The 9913-nt window shown below is 38.7% G+C and overlaps 2 pseudogenes; both read right to left on the bottom strand.

Annotated features, from left to right (window-relative positions):
* Positions 1–656: 656 nt before the first annotated feature.
* LOC149142570 (putative Na(+)/H(+) antiporter C15A10.06) lies at positions 657–2575 on the bottom strand (annotated as a pseudogene).
* A 5275-nt stretch (positions 2576–7850) lies between these two features.
* LOC149142569 (sodium/hydrogen exchanger 4 pseudogene) lies at positions 7851–8676 on the bottom strand (annotated as a pseudogene).
* Positions 8677–9913: the final 1237 nt, after the last annotated feature.

Genomic DNA, 9913 nt, shown 5'->3' with positions numbered 1-9913 from the left:
ACAGTCTCAGACTCTACTCTGTTTGTATACTTGTATACCTTATCTTCAATTTCATTGCCTGAAAAAAAGGAGCACCAGTTTTGTCTTGTCTTTTAATATCTGAATCAGAAGTGATACAACTACCATTGCTAAAAATATGTTCAAGTAGATTGAAAAGATCCTTATCATGCTTGTTGAATTCTTGGATATCACTCTGCTTAATACTCAAGTACCTGTACAGCTTATCTGTTAATAGATAGTGTCCAATCTCCTCTTTAAATTTTCTAGTCACTTCAGTCCAAACACTTGATGCTTGGAAAAAGACATTGCATCTTCAAAAGATGTCACACCATGTGCACCACGATTCATACCATCTTGTACAGCAGAAGCAATACAAATTTCATCTTTCAATTAATGCGATCACTGAGCTTTTGCCTGAACCACTTGCCCCAACCAAGACTTGGCTATGACAGACTTTAATTTTTAGGTTCAAATCTTTGAAAATTGTGACGTCAGGCCTAGATGGATAAGAAAATTCTAAATGCTTTAATTCAATTTCTCCTTTGATTTTATCAGCAGTTTCTGCATCTTCATCATCTGATTCAATTTTTTGTTCCACGGTCAAGAATTGCAAAAATAGAACTGACTGCTTCTCCACCTTTGATGAAATCACAGTATTAAGCCTTGAGATCTAGTTCACAAAAATAAGCTGCATATGATTCTCTATCTTGTAACAAAGTACATTTGGAGCTATTCTCTGTAGTCTGTTCATTCACGTCTATATCTGACCTGCTCGAAGACCAATCCATAACATGTGTGTCTCTGTCCATTCTCAAAAATCCTTCATCAAATGCTTTTAGATGTTTGATCTGTACATTTGTACCATCTTTTCTATGAACTTCAGAAAAGGACATGCCAAAGCATGTTATAGACAAGGCAGTAGAAGCTGTGAAGCTGGATTCAGTTGCATAAAATGATGCAACAGATAAAAGGTCTTTGATTACCAACATGGCATCCTTCAAATCACTGATGTCATATTTATCTGCTGCTCGGAGCAGAGCCAACCTGTGTGTGTAAAACTCATTAGGAGTAAGAGATCCATATATATATATAGCTCAAAACCGCCTTGCATGCATCAATGGATATGTCATCGATATTAATTGTCGATGATTCCTTTTCCTTCGAGTCATGAGCAAACATACTTTCAAAGACAGGTGATCTAGTAGCTAGAATAGCACGGTGAGCACCAATGCTTCTTTTGACCATTCGCCAGCAATTTCCGTGGCATTTTGAAATGCAACAAAAATATAAGAACGTTAATGAATAGCAGCACCAGGTATTGAGTCTTCATCCAGTCCAGGGTTTAGTGCCCACTGCCACATTCCAAGTTTTTTATATATTCGAGCAAGGAGAGAAACTCCAGAACTTGAAGGGCTAACAGAGCTTGATTTTGCAATGGGATACAAATACATAGAACCTGAAGAATGTGCATCTTCAACAAGCTCAACGGACAAATCTTGCAACCAATGGAATGCTTCCTTCCGTTTACTATCTTCTCCAAGAGACCACTGATACTTTAAATATGCAAAAATAACTTGAGGCGGAGCTGAAAATCTTGTATTTGGAGGAGCAAATTCTAGATCATACTGCAACAGTTTGATCACGGTAGAATGACTTTGACTAATACGACCACTTTTCCGGCAAAGAGAAGCAAATTTCAACCATATGTCTATGTCCTCTATCGGTGGAAGAACTAATGCACAAACAGCTAGTAATGCTTGCCAAACCTCAACATTTCGTTTGGTTCCTTGTATCCGATCAATCCACAAAAATTAGAACATGAGGCGTATACTTAAATGCAAACAAATTTCGTTTGTCAAAAGCCCAGTTGCAACTCCAAGTACTGTACTTGTGAAAAAAGGTATAGAAAATCAGTTATTATGTATATCACTGTCACGTCATCAAGCCTTGAAAAATCGAACTTCTGGACAGCTCTGAAAAGCACTACAGATGTTGCATCGTTTACAAATCCCTCTCCAAAGACCAAACTGTAAAGTAAGGGAGTTTCATCTTGATGCAAAACCTGTAATGTACAAACTGTATCAGTGGATGAAAATATTGTTCCAAGTGCAAGATAGTCCCTGATTTTGAGTCCTGAAACATCCAATCCTGGAAATAACAACCAGCAACCAGCTGAGATAATAGCAAATGAGATAAACACTCCCACCACTCCAAACAACATAATAGTGACAAAGTTGTGAAAAAACTGTTTCTTTTTAACTTGAAGCCTAGCATTGAAGATTATAGGTGGAAGAAGATATATGGAAAAGAGTTCTTCATTAAAACGCAAAATATGAGAACTCGTGCCTCCACTAAATAGAAGAACTATAAACCCCACACAACACCCTATAGCAAGGGCCGTAATGGATTCATTGACCCATCTGTTCTCCTCCAGCAAATGTCCCAGTATGATACACAAGCACAGAATTGTGACGAATAACGAAATGGCCACCACATGAAGATGATCGGTGTCGTTCGAAAATCCCGCCCTAATCAGAAGCGACTGAAATGATCCACTGTCAATAACTATCCCCATTCTTGAAGCAAAGCTCTGCAGTAAGTCTCGAGATGGATTCTTCTCAGCTCAACGGTATCCTTATTTATCTTGAACTTGCAGAGGACTCGAGGTGATCAACTTCCCGCATGAAACGATGAGAAGTCTGAAAATCTGCGTAGGAATTGAGATGAAGGGGTTCGCTCTCAGAATGACGAACAATGGGCTGCTATCTAAATATATATCAAAACATTCCCCACTCTGGCACTCACTATCAGCCATAAGCTTCTGTGATTCTGGAACATAGTACACAGCTGTCACATTAGAAGGCAACCGCCTCATTCATCGGCCGCTTCACAACACTTTCACTGTCACTTAATCAGTTCTAGCAAAGATGATATCACCGCAGAATTTGTCAGGCCACCAGTCCTCTTTTGAAGGCTACAGAACATGCGTCAAGACCAACATGCAAGACCTTACACATGCTATCCCCGTAAAATGCTTGCAGAAAATATGACAGCTGGGGTGAGATGTGCTATGGATCAGCACGAATTTCCCATTTCGTAGCGCGGTTAGTGCAAAATCGGTGTTTTCCGCTACGAAATCACCTAAAACAGGTTGCGCTGCGAAACTGCTAAAGGATTTATGCATTGCGGAAACACTTCAAAATTATTACATGAGCTACGACATAACCCAAAGAGCTTTGTCACACATAGTAACTTTTGAACAAAACTGACACATGGCTATGAGACGGGGATGAATGAGAATGACCGGTGATGAATGAGAATACATAGTTGACTCAAGACTCTAAAAACAAAAATCAAGCTTAGACTAGCACCAAATTTTTTACCATCAACCTAATGTGAGCGGTTTGAAACTAGAATTCTTAAGTGATAACAGTGGCTCCACTTGGGATAGTGTGCTCCTGTAGTACACTAAGAACTCGTAGGTCCAGTGCTTTATCTTTTTTATTACAAACGAAAATCGGCTTGACAAACATTCCCTTCAAGCTTCTTGGGCCTTCACCTTGGGCTTAAGCTTGATGATGACTGTAGGAGAAAGAAATCTACATCTACTGAAAAATAAATGCTCAATCAACCTTGAGCTTATTTGCATTTTCCTACCTACCTACCCTATCAATTCAAACTTCTTTCAGCTCAATCAATGTGAAATTTCCAATGTAGCCAATCATTTGTCTTATTTGATATTTGAGTTCTTTGACTGCATCGGAATTCAGAGCCACTATGATATTGCGATGACCACTGCCACTGAAATTGCCTCTGATCTTCATATAAAAATTGAAACACTGGAGAGTAAAACTCTTCCATGTAGTCAGCTATAGGATCCCATAATACATGATCAGCTTGATGGTTCTCGTAACTTTCTGGTTGTGCAAACTGATCTTCAACAACAGTGTACACTTCCTCAACCGTGAAAGAGAAAGGAACCAACACTCTCTCCTTGTGTTCTGCCATAGAAGGCTTCTGAAAGTAATGATCATGATTATGAAGACTATATGCCTGAATTTGACCTTCTAAACTTTCAATGTCTTTCTAAATGTCTTTGGCAAATTCATCCAAAAATTTCATCTTATCCTCTGCCTTGCAGTCAAATGATTTTAGATAAGAAGACAAGGACAAAGAAAAATTTTCAACTATTTCTTCATTAATATGATGATCATTCCACTGTTTGAAACCTTGAATTGAAGGAGAGTTTGCCACCGCATCTGATCTATCCATCCATTCCTCCAAAAACATAAGCCAAAAGTCTTCAAATGACTAAATGGATTTGGTAGGAAAGCTTTCAATCCATTGTTTACATTTCCCTTGAAGTGAATTATAGAACAACATAATGCAAACATCCTCATGTTTAACTCTAAGAAGCTCAGTAAAATCACAGAAATCTGATATATGCTTCAAAGTTAAACTCAAATCTTCTCCATTGAATTTTGGACCATTCCTTAGAAAATATGCATCCTTGGGAAAATGATTTGGGAAACCATGAATTCCTGAAAAATTTATGCATGCATACCTTGAAACAAGAATGGTAGCATCTGGGTCTTTCATAAATCCAGTGGAATCACCATGAATGTATGAATTTTGAATTCTTCAATGGAGTCGCCAAGGTAGATTTGCAGCCTCAAAAACCTTCTGAGCTCCTGCTACCTTCAGAAGTTCAGCTTCATAATTTCGGGAATGAGTAATCTTCAGGCTCCCAGCATACGCACCAAAATGTTATCTCAAAATCAAGCCCTGGAAGGCTGCAAACCAGGAAGACTTCAAGTAACTATTTCAAACCAATCTTTAGACTAAGGCTTAGCCTCCTTAGCCTGAGAGGGCTCTCTCTCAAGGGTTATTGATTTTGACTAATAATAAGATGGCTAACTCTTGTGAAATAACATTGATAAATATGAAGGCTGGAAAAACATTAAACAAGTTTCCATTGGGCCTATGGAGTCAACAACAACTCAGTAAATAATGATGCTGCCTTTACATGGAAGTCAGGGAACTTAGCATTTAAATGTTCAGAACACAACACACATATGGAACCACAGCTCATAAGTGCACACAGGAAGTCAGAGCACAATCAGTGAATTCTGAGTGATTGCACACCAATGCAACTGTAAAAAGACAGAAAGGAAAAGATAAAATCATACATTCTGAATATAGAAATCCCTCATGAATCCTAAGAAGTAAAGAAGCTCAAATTATATTACTGAAAACTCTGTCTTTACATAAGCCAAAACAATGCTCTGTTCATCAAATTGCCAACCCCCCTTACATTGTTGTTTCAGCTATATATAGAATCCTTATTCTAACTAATTCGAGCTTCCTCCTCCAGCATGAGGGGAGTCGATAACTACCTCTACTGACACCTATCAGCTATTGAACTAACTAATAAATACAACTAAAGTGCTGACTAGAGTTTTTAAAGAGTTCTAAATCTACTATGACTCTAACTCTATATTATATTCATGATGGCTTCTCTTCGTTCTTTGACATCTGGTCCTCTTTCGATTTGGCTGAGCTGCACATTTAATACTCCATATTGACCTTGAATGCTGAATCTTCTAACTGCTCAGAAGTATTAGGAGATTTTCCTTGTTTCTCGGCTTCAGTTCTTCACAAAAATGCTGGAATGTACAGAAGCATGTCTTCTAGCTTTTAATAACCCAAAACATGGAACAATGCCACGTTCTTGATGTGCTATGAGCTTCATATGAACATGTGTGCAGGCAAAAGTTTCTTACAGGCAGCTCGTTTGTTGTATCTTGAATGGTGATAAAGGGGCTTTACAACAGAAATTTAAAATTGGATTTAAATCTCCAACCATTTTAGGCATCCACCTGTCTTGACTTGATTGAGTGCTGGAAGCTCCAGATGATGTTCTTGCATACCCTTTTGGCGTTTCCCTTTCAAAATTCCCGCTCATAATACAAAACTGTCTAACTGTGTTAAAATCATCACCTACAGTAGTTTCGTAGCGCGCTACGAAACTGCTGTGTAATTTCAAAAACACAGTCTCAGACTCTACTCTGTTTGTATACCTGTATACCTTATCTTCAATTTCATTGCCTGAAAAAAAGGAGCACCAGTTTTGTCTTGTCTTTTAATATCTGAATCAGAAGTGATACAGCTACCATTGCTAAAAATTTGTTCAAGTAGATTGAAAAGATCCTTATCATGCTTGTTGAATTCTTGGATATCACTCTGCTTAATACTCAAGTACCTGTACAGCTTATCTGTTAATAGATAGTGTCCAATCTCCTCTTTAAATTTTCTAGTCACTTCAGTCCAAACAATTGATGCTTGGAAAAAGACATTGCATCTTCAAAAGATGTCACACCATGTGCACCACGATTCATACCATCTTGTACAGCAGAAGCAATACAAATTTCATCTTTCAATTAATGCGATCACTGAGCTTTTGCCTGAACCACTTGCCCCAACCAAGACTTGGCTATGACATACTTTAATTTTTAGGTTCAAATCTTTGAAAATTGTGACTTCGGGCCTGGATGGATAAGCAAATTCTAAATGCTTTAATTCAATTTCTCCTTTGATTTTATCAGCAGTTTCTGCATCTTCATCATCTGATTCAATTTTTTGTTCCACGGTCAAGAATTGCAAAAATAGAATTGACTGCTTCTCCACCTTTGATGAAATCACAATATTAAGCCTTGAGATCCAGTTCACAAAAATAAGTTGCATATGATTCTCTATCTTGTAACAAAGTACATTTAGAGCTATTCTCTGTAGTCTGTTCATTCACGTCTATATCTGACCTGCTCGAAGACCAATCCATAACATGTGTGTCTCTGTCCATTCTCAAAAATCCTTCATGAAATGCTTTTAGATGTTTGATCTGTACATTTGTACCATCTTTGCTATAAAGTTCAGAAAAGGACATGCCAAAGCATGTTATAGACAAGGCAGTAGAAGCTGTGAAGCTGGATTCAGTTGCATAAAATGATGCAACAGATAAAAGGTCTTTGATTACCAACATGGCATCCTTCAAATCACTGATGTTATATTTATCTGCAGAGCCAACCTGTGTGTGTAAAAACTCATTAGGAGTAAGAGATCCATATATATATAGCTCAAAACAGCCCTGCATGCATCAATGGATATGTCATCGATATTAATTGTCGATGATTCCTTTTCCTTCGAGTCATGAGCAAACATACTTTCAAAGACAGGTGATCTAGCAGCTAGAATAGCACGGTGAGCACCAATGCTTCTTTTGACCATTCGCCAGCAATTTCCGTGGCATTTTGAAATGCAACAAAAATATAAGAACGTTAATGAATAGTAGCACCAGGTATTGAGTCTTCATCCAGTCTAGGGTTTAGTGCCCACTGCCACATTCCAAGTTTTTTATATATTCGAGCAAGGAGAGAAACTCCAGAACTTGAAGGGCTAACAGAGCTTGATGTTGCAATGGGATACAAATACATAGATCCTGAAGAATGTGCATCTTCAGCAAGCTCAACGGACAAATCTTGCAACCAATGGAATGCTTCCTTCCGTTTACTATCTTCTCCAAGAGACCACTGATACTTTAAATATGCAAAAATAACTTGAGGCGGAGCTGACAATATTGTATTTGGAGGAGCAAATTCTAGATCATACTGCAACAGTTTGATCAAGGTAGAATGACCTTGACTAATACGACCACTTTTCCGGCAAAGAGAAGAAAATTTCAACCATGTGTCTATGTCCTCTGTCGGTGGAAGAACTAATGCACGAACAGCTAGTAATGCTTGCCAAACCTCAACATTTCGTTTGGTTCCTTGTATCCGATCAATCCACAAAAATTAGAACATGAGGCGTATACTTAAATGCAAACACATTTCGTTTGTCAAAATCCCAGTTGCAACTCCAAGTACTGTACTTCTGAAAAAAGGTATAGAAAATCAGTTATTATGTATATCACTGTCACGTCATCAAGTCTTGAAAAATCGAACTTCTGGACAGCTCTGAAAAGCACTACAGATGTTGCATCGTTCACAACTCCCTCTCCAAAGACCAAACTGTAAAGTAAGGGAGTTTCATCTTGATGCAAAACTTGTAATGTACAAACTGTATCAGTGGATGAAAATATTGTTCCAAGTGCAAGATAGTCCCTGATTTTGAGTCCTGAAACATCCAATCCTGGAAATAACAACCAGCAACCAACTGAGATAATAGCAAATGAGATAAACACTCCCACCACTCCAAACAACATAATAGTGACAAAGTTGTGAAAAAACTATTTCTTTTTAACTTGAAGCCCAGCATTGAAGATTATAGGTGGAAGAAGATATATGGGAAAGAGTTCTTCATTAAAACGCAAAATATGAGAACTCGTGCCTCCACTAAATAGAAGAACTATAAACCCCGCACAACACCCTATAGCAAGGGCCGTAATGGATTCATTGACCCATCTGTTCTCCTCCAGAAAATGTCCCAGTATGATACACAAGCACAGAATTGTGACGAATAACGAAATGGCCACCACATGAAGATGATCGGTGTCGTTCGAAAATCCCGCCCTAATCAGAAGCGACTGAAATGATCCACTGTCAATAACCGTCCCCATTCTTGAAGCAAAGCTCTGCAGTAAGTCTCGAGCTGGATTCTTCTCAGCTCAACGGTATCCTTATTTATCTTGAACTTTCGGAGGACTCGAGGTGCTCAGCTTCCCGCATGAAACGATGAGAAGTCTGAAAATCTGCGTAGGAATTGAGATGAAGGGGTTCGCTCTCAGAATGACGAACAATGGGCTGCTATCTAAATATATATCAAAACATTCCCCACTCTGGCACTCACTATCAGCCATAAGCTTCTGTGATTCTGGAACATAGTACACAGCTGTCACATTAGAAGGCAACTGCCTCATTCATCGGCCGCTTCACAACACTTTCACTGTCACTTAATCAGTTCTAGCAAAGATGATATCACCGCAGAATTTGTCAGGCCACCAGTCCTCTTTTGAAGGCTACAGAACATGCGTCAAAACCAACATGCAAGACCTTACACATGCTATCCCCGTAAAATTCTTGCAGAAAATATGACAGCTGGGGTGAGATGTGCTATGGATCAGCACGAATTTCCCATTTCGTAGCGCGGTTAGTGCAAAATCGGTGTTTTCCGTTACGAAATTACCTAAAACAGGTTGCGCTCCGAAACTGCTAAAGGATTTATGCGTTGCGGAAACACTTCAAAATTATTACATGAGCTACGACATAACCCAAAGAGCTTTGTGACACAGTAACTTTTGAACAAAACTGACACATGGCTATGAGACGGGGATGAATGAGAATGACCGGTGATGAATGAGAATACATAGTTGACTCAAGACTCTAAAAACAAAAATCAAGCTTAGACTAGCACCGAATTTTTTACCATCAACCTAATGTGAACGGTTTTGAAACTAGAATTCTTAAGTGATAACACATACCTTGTTGTTAAAGCTACAAAATCTAAGATGGATAAGGTCACTATCAAAAGTGACTGTTTGCTTTCTTCTCATCAAACAGATCTAGCTCTATGGTGCGAGGTGAGAGAAGGTACACGCACATATGTTGAATTGTCACATCCTCCCACCCTACGTTCTCTCAATGTCTAGACATATTTGGCTTGCAATCCTACTAGTTATCATGTGGATTCATTCCCTCAACCTTTGTCCCCATGTTCCATTGATCCTCCTGATTGTATTGTCATGTGTTATTCCATTCTGGACTCCACACTTGTTGTGAGCAAGGAATAAGTTGTCGATGGAGTTGGTGTTGTGCAACCAACCTGCATTATCATTCGTGATGAGTGTATGCAGAAATATGAAGAAGAACCTGTGGTGAAGGATGAATCCCTTCCATCCGTGCCTCATCTGCTCTATCCT

Source organism: Pinus tabuliformis, chromosome X (genome assembly GCF_031772625.1).
Source record: "Pinus tabuliformis cultivar Carrire ecotype Pingquan chromosome X, CPIR1, whole genome shotgun sequence".
In the NCBI taxonomy this organism is placed as follows: Eukaryota; Viridiplantae; Streptophyta; class Pinopsida; order Pinales; family Pinaceae; genus Pinus; species Pinus tabuliformis.
This window is presented reverse-complemented; position numbering and strand designations above follow the sequence as displayed.